This window comes from Protopterus annectens, chromosome 11.part0 (assembly GCF_019279795.1).
Source record: "Protopterus annectens isolate FY-2018-M chromosome 11.part0, PAN1.0, whole genome shotgun sequence".
Classification (NCBI taxonomy): domain Eukaryota; kingdom Metazoa; phylum Chordata; order Ceratodontiformes; family Protopteridae; genus Protopterus; species Protopterus annectens.
In genome coordinates this window covers 656,512,974-656,528,760 of record NC_056745.1, presented here as the reverse complement: position 1 = coordinate 656,528,760, position 15,787 = coordinate 656,512,974, and the positions used below count along the sequence as shown (strand labels likewise).

The 15,787-nt window shown below is 43.9% G+C and overlaps 1 protein-coding gene across 3 annotated transcripts in view; it reads right to left on the bottom strand.

Moving 5' to 3' along the window:
• TTC38 (tetratricopeptide repeat domain 38) overlaps nucleotides 1-15,787 on the bottom strand; it is a 1,219,387-nt gene that overhangs the window by 716,025 nt on the left and 487,575 nt on the right. The window lies entirely within an intron of this gene.

The window sequence follows — 15,787 nt, the reverse complement described above, 5'->3', positions numbered from 1 at the left end:
ATCAACAAGCTATTACACCTAGGAACCATCCCCTACTCTAACACCTCCCCAATCAAAACTGCCACTCTGCTGAACTCCTTTTTCATTAACTCCATACAGAACTTACTTAAATCTAATACTTACTCTGGGGTTCCCCAAGGCTCCATCCTGGGGCCCCTGTTATTCAATATCTTTACTAACAATATCTACCAATCCGCGGTGGTGGTGCTGCGGTAGCGTTGTCGCCTCGCAGTAAGACACTCTCCGGTTCGATTCTCAGCTAGATCGTCTTCTGCGTGGAGACATGCGTGAATGGGCGTACCTTCATTGAAGGTTGTGCACCAGGGCTGGTAACTAGGCACGTAAAAATCAACTACCAATTATTAGCGGACCGGAGTTCCGCTGTGGCGACCCCTAACAGGGAAAAGCCGAAAGACACAACAACTGACAATATCTACCAATCCTGCCCACACTCCACTCTTATACAATATGCTGATGACTCAACTATCATCTCCACATCTGACATATCTTCTTCATCTACTCATCCTTACTCAAGAACCTCTGCATTCAGTTGAAAAATAGCTCACTACCAATCAACTACTGCTCAACCCTAACAAAATGATACTCCTACTCTTTCTTTAAATCTCTCCAGCACCTCAACCCCTCCTTCTCTGTCGCCTCTCTAAATAATATCAAAGTTGAATCTCACACTAAACTCCTCGTGGTTTTCATAGATGACAAACTTAAATTTGACATCCACATCAATAAGTGTATTAAAAAGACACATCAAAAACTCGGGACTACTGTATAGGAACAAAAAATTCCTAACTCCTGAATCAAAATTTTCCTTAGCTCAAGCCTACTTACTCCCCACCCTACCATACACCACCCCTATATTTCCCAACCTCTAAAAGAACCAGTCTGCCAAACTTGAACTCACTTGCAGTAAGATAGCTAAATTCACCAGTAATCTCCCTTATCGATCACACCACTGCCTTTCCTTAAAATAACTTCACTGGCTAGAGTTTAACATCAGCTACTCCTACCATAGCTTCGCCTAACCCACTCCATCTTGCACCAACCCCTAGCTTGTCCATCTCTGGCAAACCTTATCTCCCCCTATATTCAAAATCGTGACCTGCGCAGCTCTGACCAACTTTTCCTGCAAATTTCTAAACCTAACAAATCCAGTGGCAAAACACTTTATAATCACTCAGTCACCTCTGCCTGAAACAAACTTCCTTTCCACATCTGCTCACTTAACAATACATCTAGTTTTAAACAGCATTAAAGGAATTTCTGCTCATCTCCTGGAACTGCTCCTGTAATGACCTCACTTGAATACCACCTCCTCTGCCGCTACCCTACAGCTTCATTAACCTTTGTTTTTTTCCCTCATTTTATCCACTATCTATTCAGTAACTCAACCTTTGTGCTCAGACTATTCCTATTTTACTTACTGTCCTCCAGTCATTTCTTTTCAGCTTCTACCATAGCCTGCTTCTCATGAACAAATGTATCTTGATTTATTTACTTTCCTTATACTTTTTCCATGTCATATTTAATATTTTATGCTCCTTGTCATAACTATGTATTTCCCAATTAGTGTATGATGTTTTTGATGCTAGCCATGTATTAGACAAATACTTTATTCCCCCAATTGTTTAACACTCTGTGTATGTAATGCAGCTTTTCTCCTCGGGTAAAAAGGACAAGCTGCCCAGCCAGACTAACACGGTTAACAAATTTCAAATAAATAAATAAATAACAAATGGGAATTTGGACCAGCAGGGGCTATAATTTGTGATATACATGGCAAGGTGATATTTTTAAAGTACAAACCGAATGTCATACAGTAAATAAAATAAAGTATTTCTATGCAAGTAGCCCAGAATTTCCAGATAGAAGACATTCAAAAAGATTCAGAAGGAAATTAGAGTAAAGAAAAACAACTGCACAAGAAAAACAGTCAAAAGCTTCACTTGCAAATTTGTGTTCATTAATACAACATATTCATGTAAAAACATTATATAGACCAATAAACCTTGGGCCGTTTGAAAAAAAATGACAGAGAAAGTGCAAAAATATAAAGAACAAAACCTAGAGATTTTTGAAAGGTATAAAAAAGAAACATGGACATGGGAATGAAAGAGAGAGCTGATATGGTGCAAATGTGAAAGCTAAACTAGTTAATATCTAAAAAGCAGCTCCAAAGATATCTGAATCAAAATACAGACAAAGGCACCAAGATATGGAAAATCTTAGAATACAATAACACCACTAAGGGTGAATGTAAAGCAGAAGATAGGTAAAGTAGAGGTTAAACAAACAGAAGCTAAAGTTATGAATACCTATGAAGTGAAGGATTTAGTGTAGAAAGTCAAACATGTTATGTTACAGCACAACGGAACAATGAGTCTCCAAAGTAAGGAGAAAAAGTTGGAGTGGTAGACATCTAAAGAAGAAATATGGGCATGAGGAAGGAAAAGAGATTTAATATGTCAAAATATTCATTCAAAGGAGAAAGCAAAAAAAGAGTTATATACTTACCATAACTTGGCATCTGTGTTATTTGAGCAAAAGGGGTCTTGGATCCGACATCGGATCTAAGCCAGCAACTTTAGCATAGACAGATCCAAGGCTCAAGCTCCTCCCTCTCCCATAATCCCCTGATCCCCTCTAACCCTCATATTGAGTTTGCTAACAAGGCTAGTAACACTAATCACAAAAGGCAGAAAGGAAAAGCAGTCCTAGACCCACAACACTTCAACTTCCTCAGAAGATCTAGCAAGGAAGGGCAATGGCAGGAGGGAAATGTGAGGAATAATGACATAGGATAACACAGATACTAAGTTATGGTAAGTACTTAACTCTTTATCTGATGTTATTCATGTCATTATTCCTCACAGAAGGGTTAATGTCCCCAGCTACCATATATCCTGGGATGCCTCAAGGAAGGACATGCCGGAGCACTATGGAGCCAAAGGAAGCTCTGTTCTTGGAAACCAAATCCAGCTTGTAATGAGATATAAAGGTGTGAGGATTACACCAAGTGGCGGCAGCACAAATATCATCAATGGACAGTTTGCCCATGAAGGCTGAGGAAGTAGCCATGGACCTAGTAGAATGAGCCCTAACCTTTCCCGGAATCTCAAGATGCTTGTTGGCATAGACTGTAGAAATACAGCTAGAGATCCATTTAGAAATAGTCAACTTAGAAGCAGGGAGGCCATGTCTATTCGGTGAAAATGCCACAAAGAGATAATTTGATTTGCGAAACTTCTTTGTCCTGTGTAGATAAAATCGTAATTGCCTTTGTACATCCAAAGTATGTAGAATGTACTCTACTTATTGGAATAACTGGGAAAGAGACCGTCAACTGAATACATTGGTTCAGATTGGATTCAAAGGCAACCTTGGGCAAAAAGGATGGATTTGTTCTAAGAGACACTCTACACTTGTGAAATACCATATACGGAGGAGCAAATGAAAAAGCTTGCAATTCGGACACACTCTTAGATGAAGTTATGGCTACCAAGAATACTGTTTTTCATGACAAGAATTTGAAACATGAACTATCCGGTTCAAATGGACTCTGAGTTAGACATTGCAGCACTAAGGTTAATCTCTAGAAGGTGAGGGATCCTTAACTGGCGGTCTTCGAAGGAAAATGCCTTTCATGAATGCTTTACAAAGCCTGGAAGAGAACATAGGCTCGCTGTTTTCATGAAATTAGAAATCACCACCAACTGGAGCTTAATAGTAGAGAAACTTGCACCTCCCTGAAAAATTGAGGACAAGAACAAGAGGATATGATACAGAAACGGAAAAATGATCCTGATTCTTGCTTTTAGCCCAGATAGAAAACTTTTTCCATTTGCTGTTAAAAACCTTTCTGGTGGAAGGGTTATGGGAGGCTAGGATAATATTCTTGATAGGGGAAGCTAGACTGGACTGTTTCAAAATCACTGGAATTGAAGAAACCATACGGTTAGACAAAGAGTCTGAAGAGGAGGGGAAGGGAAGAGGAAGCCCCAAAGGATGGGAAATCACATCCTGAAGGGGAGCCAGTATCCAAGGGGGATACTTTAGATGAGACGTGAGGAAGGGGAACCACGGGTGATGACATCAGAAAGGGGCAATGAGGATCAGGGATGTCCTCAGGCATTGTGCCTTCTGAAAAACATTTGGGATAAGAGGGACAGGAGGATAAGCATACAGGAGACATGGAGGTCAATCATAGATTAGAGCATCCCTCGATGACTCCCTGGGTGGAGGGATCAAGGCAAAGTACATTCTGCATTTGTTATTGGTTGGGGAAACAAAGAGGTCACAGCATGGCTGACCTCAGCAATCAAAAATCTGCTTCACCACTGTTGGATTGATGGACCACTTGTGAGGACTCAAGATGGTTCTGCTGATTCTGTCGGCCAACACTTGGAGCCCCCGAGTATATGCGTTGCAAGAAGAAAGCGCCAGGAGGATATTGCCCATTCCCACACTCTCATGGCCTCTCTGGACAATGGGTAAGATCGTGTTCCCTCTGTTTGACATACCAGACCACTGCCATGTCGTCCATCTGAAATGCAATTATCCCCAGAGGGAAGCAGTCCTGAAAGGCCTGCAGCGTTAGTAGGACTGCTCTCATCTCTATGATGTTTATGTGCAACTTGGTCTCTACAGGGGACCACATGCCTTGAACAGTTCTCCCCTGGAAATGCCCCACCCCAACAGGGAAGCATCTGTGGTCACTGTGGCCTTGGGCAGAGGGAGTGAAAAGGGCCTGCCTAAGATGAGATCCTGAGACTGAAGCTACCAAAGAAGGTGCTGTCTGCACACTGGTGTCAGGATTATGGACATGGACATAGGTTGAGAAAGAATGGATCATTGACCCACCAGGGTTCACTGTAAAACCTGCATATGGTACATTGCTAGAGGAACAAGCTGTATGGCTGCGGCCATGGATCCTAGGGTCTAAAGAATCAAGTGGACCGGAGGATGCGAGAGATTTAAGATCTGCATGACCTGCTCCCGGATCAGCTGAACTCCGCATAGAGGCAATGCTGCAATCTCTTTGACGGAGCCTAGCTGGACTCCTATGAAATCTAACCTTTAAGTAGGAACCAGATTTGACTCAGAGGGTGACTGTAATCCCCAAATGACTGAACAGGAGTAAGACATATTAGATGGCTTGTGGCAGTAGATGCCTCGTGGGTGCCATGAGGAGCCAATCATAAAGGTACAGAAACACCTGAAATCCCTGCAGCCACAGGTGAGCCGCTACCACTGCCATACATTTGATTAACACCTGGGGGGCTGTGGTGAGTCCAAAGGGTAGGGCTCTAATGATTGGCCCATAATCGAAAGCGAAGGTGTCTCCTCGAGCGCCTATCTTGATGTGATGGTAGACATCCTGGATATCCATTGAGCAAATCCAGTTGTCCTTGCATAAGACAGGCAGAATGCACTGAACAATGACCATCTGGAACTTGGACTTTTTGACCGACAGATTCAACATGCTGAGGTCCAAAATAGGACACAGGTTCCTGGTCTTTTTTGGCACTAAAATGAAGTGAGAATAAGTTCTGGATCCTCTTTGTCCTGCTGGGACCTCTTGGATGGCTCATTTTTGAAGAAGTTGTTGAACTTACTTGAAGGCCAACTCCCTCTGATGGGGTGGAACATCGGGGAGATACCTTTGTGTTGGAGGGGGTTGAAAAAAGGGAATGAAATATCTCCTGGAAGCGATGTTTAACAACCACTGATCAGCGGTAATGTTTGTCCAGGCTAGTGGGTGAAGGAAAAGACAATCCCCGACTGCTTCCAGGGCATAGCAGTCAGGCAATGCTTCAGGATCGCTGAAAGGGCTGCTCAGAGAAAGTTTCCCTGGATCCCTGATTTTGCAGACCCCCCCCCCCCCGCCCGTCTCTAGGGTGGCATTTGCTATTGAATCCTCTCCCCCTGCCTCTGGAAGAGGAATCATCAGGACCATCCTGGAAGGAAGAATGACTTCCTGACCCACATCTTCCTAGCTTCTCATTGGTTCTTGGAGAAAAACCTCTGAGGAGTAGAAAAAATTATCCCAACCACAGACAAAGTCTTCCCTTCCTGCTCACTATTGGTCAAAATGTCCTTCACAGAGGTCCAAAGAGAGCGGACCCATCAAATAGAGTGTTGGTAAAAGATGCATTGAAGGGTTCCGCAAACCCACATAGTTGTAACCAAGCATGCTACCTTATAGCTATGCTGGTACCTGCCACTCAAGAGGTTGCTTCCACAGCATTGGAAATTAATCTCACTGAAGATTTAGTGAGGGACGTCAGAGTAGAAAGCTTGAGAGACACTTTCTTGAAGTCCTCTGCCAGCAACAACTCTGTAAGGCAAGTGGTGAGTTCTTTGACCAAGTCCCTTTGGAGGTGGGTGAAGTATGCCAAGTAATTAACTGCCCTCAGTCCAAAGGTAGCTGAGGCAAACGCACGCTTCCCATGCCAGTCAATCGCCAGAGACTCCCTGTTCGGGGGGGGGGGGGGGACTGTGGAGCTCTGCTCAGCCAGCTCTTTCTTTGTGGCAACGGCAACCACAATGGCATCGATTGGGACTCCATTGCTCCATAAGGGTCAGTCTGTGGGAAGGCTAAGAAACTTATCGACTCGCTTAGGTACTGGTTCCACAGTGTTGGGTTCCTTCCAAGCCCTGCTGGTAATAACATCCTCCTACTCAATGTCAGTGACACCCAGGAAGTAGATGGGCCCATCCCGAAAGCCTTCAGGAATATGAACTCCTCTGAAGACGGGGGCTGGGAAGACCATCCACCCTTTTGCTTCAGGATCTTCGGGATGTCCCTAAAAGAGACATCGTCAGTTAGAGATCTGGGGGACCCGTCTCCTTCATTGAGGTCCGTGTCTTCTGTGAGGGACTTGATGGGTGAGTCCAACTGCTTCCTCTTGCAATTTCTCTTAGGAGGTGCCTCCTCCATGGGGGGCTCAAGGGAGTACTCAGAAGATGAGGGGACCGAGTGTGGGAAGGAAACCCCCTGAAGTTTCGAACAGGAGGGCTGACCCTGGACAGCATGGGAGGCCTCACCATCCAGAGTAGAGAAGGGCAGGAATAGACCCAGAGGGGCGGGAGATGTGGATCCAGTCCAGGAGAAGGTCCTCTCTACCACCCAGAAGGCCGACGGGCTGGAAGTGGTCCTGTCTCCAATATCAGAGGGCAAAGCCCCCAAGATAGGAGGAATGAGCCCCTATACAGCACCATGGCCCCTGGATGATACTGGTCCAGAGCTATCAAGGGTCGAGGCCCCCAGGGGAAGAGATCAGTTTGTAAAGCCCAGCCCCAACCCTGTCTCTTTGGAGCTGGTTCCGACCACTCTGGTCCAAGGACGGAGGAACACAGTAGGCCAGGGACCCTGACGGGATGAAGAAAAAGGGCATACTCAACATTGTCTGGATCTGACCATGGGTATCTGGGTCCCAAGATTATAAAGCCCCTGGGGTTGGAAGAGGAGAACAGAGAGTTGGGATTGAAGAAGCTCCCTTAGGCAGGTGGGCTGGGGATGTCAGAAGCCGCAACTCTTTCTGGGCTTTGAGGAAGCTCCTCATAATCCTGTCCATATCCAAAGGCAACAAACTCCTGGACGATCTGGAGGAAGTGATGGCATAGGTAGACTTGGCTGCAGACCTTGAGGATCTGTGTTAGTGATCTGGATTTGGCTGTGGGGTCTAGTAGCTAACTGGAGCAAATGCCTAGAGAATACAGGCGAAGCTGTATCCTCAATAACTATAGGTGAATCTGACAAGTCTGTCGGATCTGATGGCTGACTGGAATAAGCAATCGGATCCGATGAACTAGTCAGATCGGAGGCTGGTCTGACCTTGACCAGATCTGAGGGCCTCTGATCCGAGGAGGCCCTTGATCCAGTAGAAGTATCCAAAAGATCTCAGATCCGAAGATCTCTGGGGGTCAGATCCTGAGATCTAGGATCCGACAGCCTAGGCTTTTTGAAGCCACTGAGGGCATGGAAGGGACCTTCCCCTTAGGGTCAGAACAAGAAGCCTTGGGAGGGGAAACATAAGGTCCTTCCTGCACCATACCTTTAAGCAGCAGCTTATTACGGTGCTCCACCAAAGCCGTGGCACAGATGTCACATTCAACCTCCAGGTGAGGAACCCCAAACAATACAAGCACTCCTCGTGAGAGTCAGAATTGGGCATCTTCTGACTGCACAAGGAGCACTTTTTAAACCCAGAGGGCTTTTCAGACATGAAGACAAAAGACCTAACACAAAACGGATGCCAGACACCTAACTGACAAAGGGAAACTACTCAAAAAGCTAGGAAATCTAAGAGAATGGAGGTAACTACTTACACTACTAAAGAATAAACTAAAGAGAAACTAAATCCAACAAAGTTAAACTAAATTATAGCCAAATAAACTGAGTTGAATCACTCTCTGTAGCAAAAGCCAGGGATCATGTCCGTACAAAAAGCGGCAAATGAGATCTGAGGGTTAGATGGCAGCAGGGGGTTATGGGAGAGGAAGGAGCTAGAGCCTTGGATCGGTCTATGCTAAAGTTGCCATCTCACATCCGATGTCGGATCCAAGACCCCTTTTTGTGAGGAATAATTACATGGATAACATCAGATCTAATCAATAAAAAAAGCAACACCAAAGATATTTGAAGAGAAATACAGCTAAAGGCATCCAGATATGGAAAACTTCCACCATTTGAAGCGTTAGTTATCATAATTTTGTGAGACATTGGAAGTTCCAAGACTGACCATTGTGCAGAAAGTAACCACTGAAGTATTCTCATATGAAGAAGAGCTAGGGGAATTAGTATGATTGACACAGCCATTTTCCCCAGTACCTGAAGAACCAATTTTGCAGAGGCTCCTGTCTTCTTGATTAACAGTCTTACATAATGGCAGAGATCATCTACTCTGTCTTGTGGGAGTCTTGCTAGTAGTGTAGTCGTGTTTATCTCTGCTACTATGAAGACTAAACTTTGACTTGACTCTACAGCAGATTTTTCATAGTTTACGGTAATACCTAGGGAGGAACATAGTTGAAGGGCTTTGTCCCTGGCTTGTAGCAGAAGATGTCTGGTCGGGGCAGTTATAAGCCAGTCGTCCAGATGCAAAAACACACGGAATCCTCTGCATCTCAGGTGAGCCACCATGACTGCCATGCACTTGGTGAACACTCTGGGGGCTGTAGTGAGACCAAAGGGCAGAGCTTGAAACTGGAAGTGACTGGCTACTGGATTGCCTTTCCTTTCGAATGTGGTAGTATGCATCCTGAAGGTCTACAGAGCACATCCATTTGTATTTTCCAGGAATGGAAGTATTGACTGCAGTGTCACCATCCAGAACTTGGTCTTTTTTACAGACTTGTTTAGATTGCTGAGGTCCAAAATGGGTCTCCAGTCCCCCTGTTTTCTTTGGAAATTAAAAGAATCTTGAATAAGTTCTGCATCCTCTCTGGTTTGCGGGGACTTCTTGGCCGACTCTTTTTCTTAGCAACTTTTGGATTTCTAATGTTGCTTGTTCCTTTTGATGGGGAGGAACATCTGGAACTGACTTCTTTACTGGACTGGGGAAGGAAAAGGGAATGATATATCCTCTGGATATTCTATCCTGCACCCATTTGTCGTTTATCATCTTTTGCCAGGTTTCATGGTGCAGAGACAATTGACCTCCGACTACCTCCAGAGGCAAGCAATCGGGCACTCCTTCATGAGCGACGGAAGGGTCTACCAAAGAATGATGCTCTGGAGCCCTGATTTTGCTGGCCTCCCCTGCTGCGAGGGTGGTGTCTTCCAGTACTGTTCCCCCATCTGCCTCTAGGGGAACTTCCATCCTGTGTGTCTTGGAAAGACCTCTGAGATTTTCTGAACCACATCTTCCCACTACCTCTCTGACCTTGGGGAGAGGGTGTAGTAGGTGTGGAAAAACATACTCTAACGGCAGATAAGGTCTTACCTTCTTGTTCACACCTGGTGAGCATTTCCTTTACTTTAGGCCCAAAAAGAAAAGAGCCATCAAAAGGGCGTTAAAGGAAGACTTGAAGAGCTCCATAAAATTGCAAAGGAGCATCCAGGCCTACTTCCTGAGAGAGGCAGCTGAACCCGCTGCCCTACTCATTCCATCTGCTGCATAAGACACGAGTCTCATGGATGAGTTAACGACTGAATTTAGAATGATGAGCTGAGCACTGACTATCTGGTGTGGCATCAGCTACAGCTCCTTGGAGGGAGTTCTATTAGTTTCTTTAACAGGTCTCTCTGCAATCTAGTGAAGTAGTTAAGATAATTCAGTGACTGTAAGGCAAAGGTCACTGACAAAAAGACATGCTTCTCATACTATGGTCCTGGAATCCTTATTCAGAGGATGGATAGAGGAACTGGTCTTGGAAATCTCCTTTTTAGTCGATGCCGGCAAGAGAATGGCATCAACTGCTACACCTTTTGTCAAAAAGTTCTTGTCCTTGGGGACTGTAATATATTTATTTGGCCTCCTAAGAGTAGGCTTTATGGTGTCTGGGGTCTTACAAGCCTTCCAAGAGATTAACTCAATAAGCTCATCAGAAGGAGGGTCACCCAAGAGTTTGAAAGGCAAGACCCAAAGGCCATCAGGTAAACCAACTCCTCGGCCGAAGGCGAGGTGGACTGCCAGTAACCTCTCTGCTTTAAGATTTCCAGGATGCCTCCCAGAAAGAGACACCTTCAGGTGGTGACCGTGGGGACCCTTCTGCTTCATTGAGGTCTGTATCAGATGTGATGGACTCCTTTGAGAAGTCGAGATTCTTCCTCTTGCATGTCCTCTTCCAAGGGACCGCCTCAGTGCCATATTCTGGGGAGGTTTCAGAAGAGGGGGGAGTCTCCTGCTGGACATCCTGAGGCCTAGGATATCTGCAGACCTGTGGAGAGTAGGTGAGAAGACAAAGACACCTGGACAGAACTGGGAGAAAGATCTGAGGGAGACTGTGTCTCAGACTGAGAGGTAGTCAGAACCCTCCTCATAACTTCAAAGGTAGTCCACCCCTGCTCCGAAGAACTCCCTGGATATGACAAATGAGTTGTCAGAGCTGATGGAACCTCCACAGCAGAAAACAGAAGCTCTGAAGCCAAGGTAAGAGCCAAACTCACCTGTGCCGAGGCCCCCAGAGGCAAGTTCGGATCTGGTGAGATCCGAATCGGCTCTGCGGACCCAACCGGAGTGTGTTAGCTGGGTGGTGGACCCGATACAGATACAAGCTGGATGTTGAAATCTTCTGTCTCCAAAGCCGAAGGATGGATCGGAGGAGGAGCAGCCACCAAAGGGGAAGGCTGTGTCTGATCAGATTCCTTTGGGCTTAGATCCAACAATAATTTGGCTAAGGCCAGTGTCTTTAACAGTTTGTACACCACCATATCCACATCTTCATCAGACAGACTCCTGGTTGACAGAGTAGAGAGAGTGGGTGACCTTGATCTTGCTAGAAAAGGTGATGGGAGCCAAGAGTGGATTGGTTCCAGGGAGGGTGATCGGCTCCTATAGCTAAACTCTTAAGGCTGACTTCAGAGCTGAGGGTTCTTGTTGTTCCAAAGAAGCCTTGGATCTGATGTGAGGTGTCTGCTTCAGTATTTCCTTTGGAGGCGACAGCTTGGGAGCTTTCTGCTTCTTCTCAGAAGAGGATCTCGGCTCTGAAGAAGCTCGTTTTTGTTGCTTATCCAATTTGTCAGATTTTGCTGAGGAACATGATTCCGGCAATATAGCCTCAGAAAAAGGAGTCTTAATCAGACCTTTTAGAATAAGTTTATTCTTGCACTCCATCAATGCCCTCTGGTTAAATCCATGGCAGATGGACCACGATCTCGGTAAATGAAGCAGCCCCAAGCAATACACACATAAGGTGTGTTAATCGCTAAGGGGCATCTTTTTTCCACATTTCTCACATTTTTTGAAGCCCAGAGGCTTTCCCTCTTGCTTTTGAGACGTACCTGAAAACTCAAAAAAATAGCAGAAGAAAAAGAGAAACAGAACACATGCACACAAAAACACTCAGAATAGTCCTGTGACTTAAATGGACCAAAAAATTGAAAGGAAAGAGATGTTTTTTTAAATGAAAGAAAAGGTGGAAAAGAATGTCCTCTAACTTAAAATGGACGTCAATAACTAAGTGAAAGGAGAAAGAGACTCACAAACATTTAAGGGTAAAGATATATAACATTAGATTATTAAAAAGGGATTTTAAACTATGGAAGTCAGAAAAACTATAGTACTAAGAATAAACAGCACTAAAAAGTGGCACAAAGGATAAATGATTCACTCAACACGGAGGATAAATGATTCACTCAACAATGAGATTAAATGATTCACTAAATGATTCACTAACAATGAGGATAAAGGATTCACTCAGCACAGAGGATAAATGATTCACTCAGTACAGAGGATAAATGATTCACTCAACACGGAGGATAAATGATTCACTCAGCACAGAGGATAAACTACTGTGAAAGCACTAACATTCTTGAATAATTTATTTTATTTTTATTTCAATCAGTGTTTATTTGATTTGGAGCCGTTTCATTGTTTTGATTTACTCGTATGTTTCTTTACAGTACTAAGAATATTAATATGAAAATGCTTAGCCAGAGCTGCTAAACGACCTCTTTGCTGCATGGCAAACAAGATCTGAGGAAGCTAGGGGGACTGTATTATCGGTAAAGGAGGAGGCCCACAAGCTTTGCTGAAGACCTCGAGCTTGGAAAATGGCAGAGACGGATCTGATGGAGAATAAAGGCGAGACTGACAATATCACATCTGTAGTTAGACATGCATATTTGTAGGTATTGGTGAAAGAAAGATTAGAGATGCAGAAGAAAGAAAAGGAGAACCTGTGAAGTTTATGGCTTGCAGTTTGTTGGACAGAGAACTATGAAACAAGGAAATGCAGAGTCAAATGTTTTTGACATGTCCAGGAAAAAAGGGCATTCTAGGTTGCCATTATTTCATTTTGAATTTATAGTTTCAGTGAAATTGAGTAGGGCGGTACTTATGCTGTGGTGTGCGTGGAAAACATGTTGAATGAAGGAAAGGAGGTTGTTGGTGGTAAAACACATGAGGAGTTGTGAATGTATATATTTTTATAACATTTTGGATAGGGAGATAAAATTGCTATTGATCGGTAGTTGGAGAGGTCTTAGTTAGCCCTGCCTTTGTGCAGAGGTAGAATGTGAGATTTTTTTCCAGTTAGAGGGGACCAAACATTCTGTAATGGATCGTTTTATCAGTATGGAAACTGGATAAGCAATGACATCTGCAGCTAATTTGAAAATGTTTTGGTGGTAAATGTTTTGGTGGTAAATTGTCAGCTGCAGCAGCTATGGATTTAAGTTTTTGGAGGAGTATTTTGATATTAGAAGTTGATACTGGTGGCAGGGAGAAGGAAGACTGGCATTGAGTGTGGGAGGTAGGTACAGTGAGGAAGGGAGGTAGGTTTACTTTTTAGTAAAGAGGATAGATTGAGTGAAATGGGTACTGGACTGGGTAGCTATAAGGTTGGTGATGGGGTGCTAGATTGCCCATGGTACAGGAGACTTTTTAGGTTTGACAAGAACTGTATGGTGTTTCTGTTGATGCTTATTTGCAGCTTTTGAAAATGATTGGCTTCATCAGATTAGATGTTTAGTTTGGCCTGATTTCTAAGTTGCCTAAATTTTTGCCAGTTTTGTTGTGTTTTATTTCTGAGCCATACTTTTCAGACATTGTCTCTGTTCTGGTATCTTTTGTGAGCAGGGATGTAGGGTTGCTTTTTACTCTTTTACTCCTAATAGGGGCTAGTTCATTGGAGATGGTAATGAATATGTGACTGAAACGGTTATCAGCTTTGTCTAATGGTAACTTTTTAGGATGCTCTAGTTGTATTTGTGGAGGTCCTCTATAAAGACTTTGTTGAATGAGCCGGGTTTCCTTACTTGTTTAAAGACTATGTGCCTTGGGTCGTGATTAGTCTGTATGACAGCAAGGAGAGGATCACTGATGATGCCAGAAAGACAGCCAGCAGTGTTGATTTTGGAGGGGATGATTAGTAGGATACAGTATAAGACTGACTGCTTGTTACTTTGCTTGTTGGCTCTGGGTGAAGCCATAAAAATTAATGGATGGAGGGTTAGAATCAGTAAGAGAGTAGTCTATGTTAATGTCCCCGTATTATGGCTTCATTTCTTATATTGTGAGAGATCCAGTCTAGAATGTCTTCTAGAATCGGGGTACTGCTACCAGGTGTGTGTGTGTGTGTGTGTGTGTGTGTGTGTGTGTGTGTGTGTGTGTGTGTGTGTGTGTGTGTGTGTATATGCATGCACGCACACACACACATATACACACACACACAAAGTAAAAATTAGGTGTCTGTATGGGGGAAGTTGGTAAGTTTTACGGTATTATTATTGAAGATAGACAACATCAGAAAGTCAGTGGTATGGCTATCATTTCTTAATATAGCACAGCCCAGGGAATAATTTCCTCATTTTTGATAATTGGTTTTAATCAGGTTTCAGCTGCTGCAAGTATATCTGGAGAGTGTGTTGCTATGCAAGCATGTAGGTCAGGTAGCTTGTTGTAGATGCTTCTTAAATTAAGATTCATGAAAAGTAGGCTTGTTGTTTTTCTTTAGTAGTAGGAAGATGAGTTTGGGTGGGTGGGGTAGTAGTAATGAACTGGTGCATGGCTTGATGAGACAATCCAGGGTGGTGGTGGATATCACCTCCAAGGGCAAAAATAATTGAGGAGTACTGTATTTATCTTTGACCTTTGGGTTCCATAAGTGGGGTTGATATGACTCCTTGATATGTGTGTATTTTAAAAGGCAGATTGCATGATAAGTTAAGTTAGAGAGCAAATGTGTTGAGCTGGGGGTTTTACAGAATTGGGGGTGTAGTGTTGTGTGGTAGGACATCGTGTATGTAAGTAGAATTGGAGTATGGTGCGTGAATGGTGGTGTAGCATGGTGCAGGAGAGGCTTAGGCACTGGGAAGGAACTATGAGAGGGGAGTGAAAGTGAGATAACCAGCAGTGAACAGACTGATGCTTTGGTGATAGTGGGTGGGGTTTGATAGCATACGTTTATTGATCAAACTTCATGCTTTCATCGATTAAGAAAGCTAGGAGTTTGGTGTCCGATTCAACATGCAGTGGTGTGTTAGCAGTAGTGATGACGAATGTCTGCTTTTGAAGTGCTGAATGCCTGGAGGAGAATAACGTAAGTTTATTTTTTTTTTTTGGGGGGGGGGGGGTTTGAAAAAATGACATTTGGAAACCAGACTTCTATGGCCCAGAATAATTCCTCAGTGATTTTAAGGAGTCTGATGACAGCTGGCACCAATCAGAGAATCGTGGTGCTGCCTTCATACTGTACAATAGAACCTAGTTTAGTAGCCTTATAAAGATGGCTGGTGAATATGGTGAAGGGGGGGGGGCTAAGATTTATCCTTGTGGTACACCCACTGGAACAGAAAAGAAGGTTAAGTACATACCTTGCTATTTGACTGCATGTTGTTTAGTTGATGGATAGCTGTCGAACCAGCTTAAGCAAGACAGTGAGAAATGAACAGAGGAGAGTTTGGCACTGTATCAAATGCTTTTGATAGGTCTAAGATAGATAATACTGTGTTGCTTTTGTTTCTCGTTTTACTGACTATGGTACTGAAGCTAAGTAAGGCTGTTGTGGTGGCATGCTTGGGCCTAAAACCATGCTGTGTAGTAGGGATAAGACAGTTTACTGTTAGATGTTTCAATTGCTGGAAGTGAACACATTTTCAAGAACT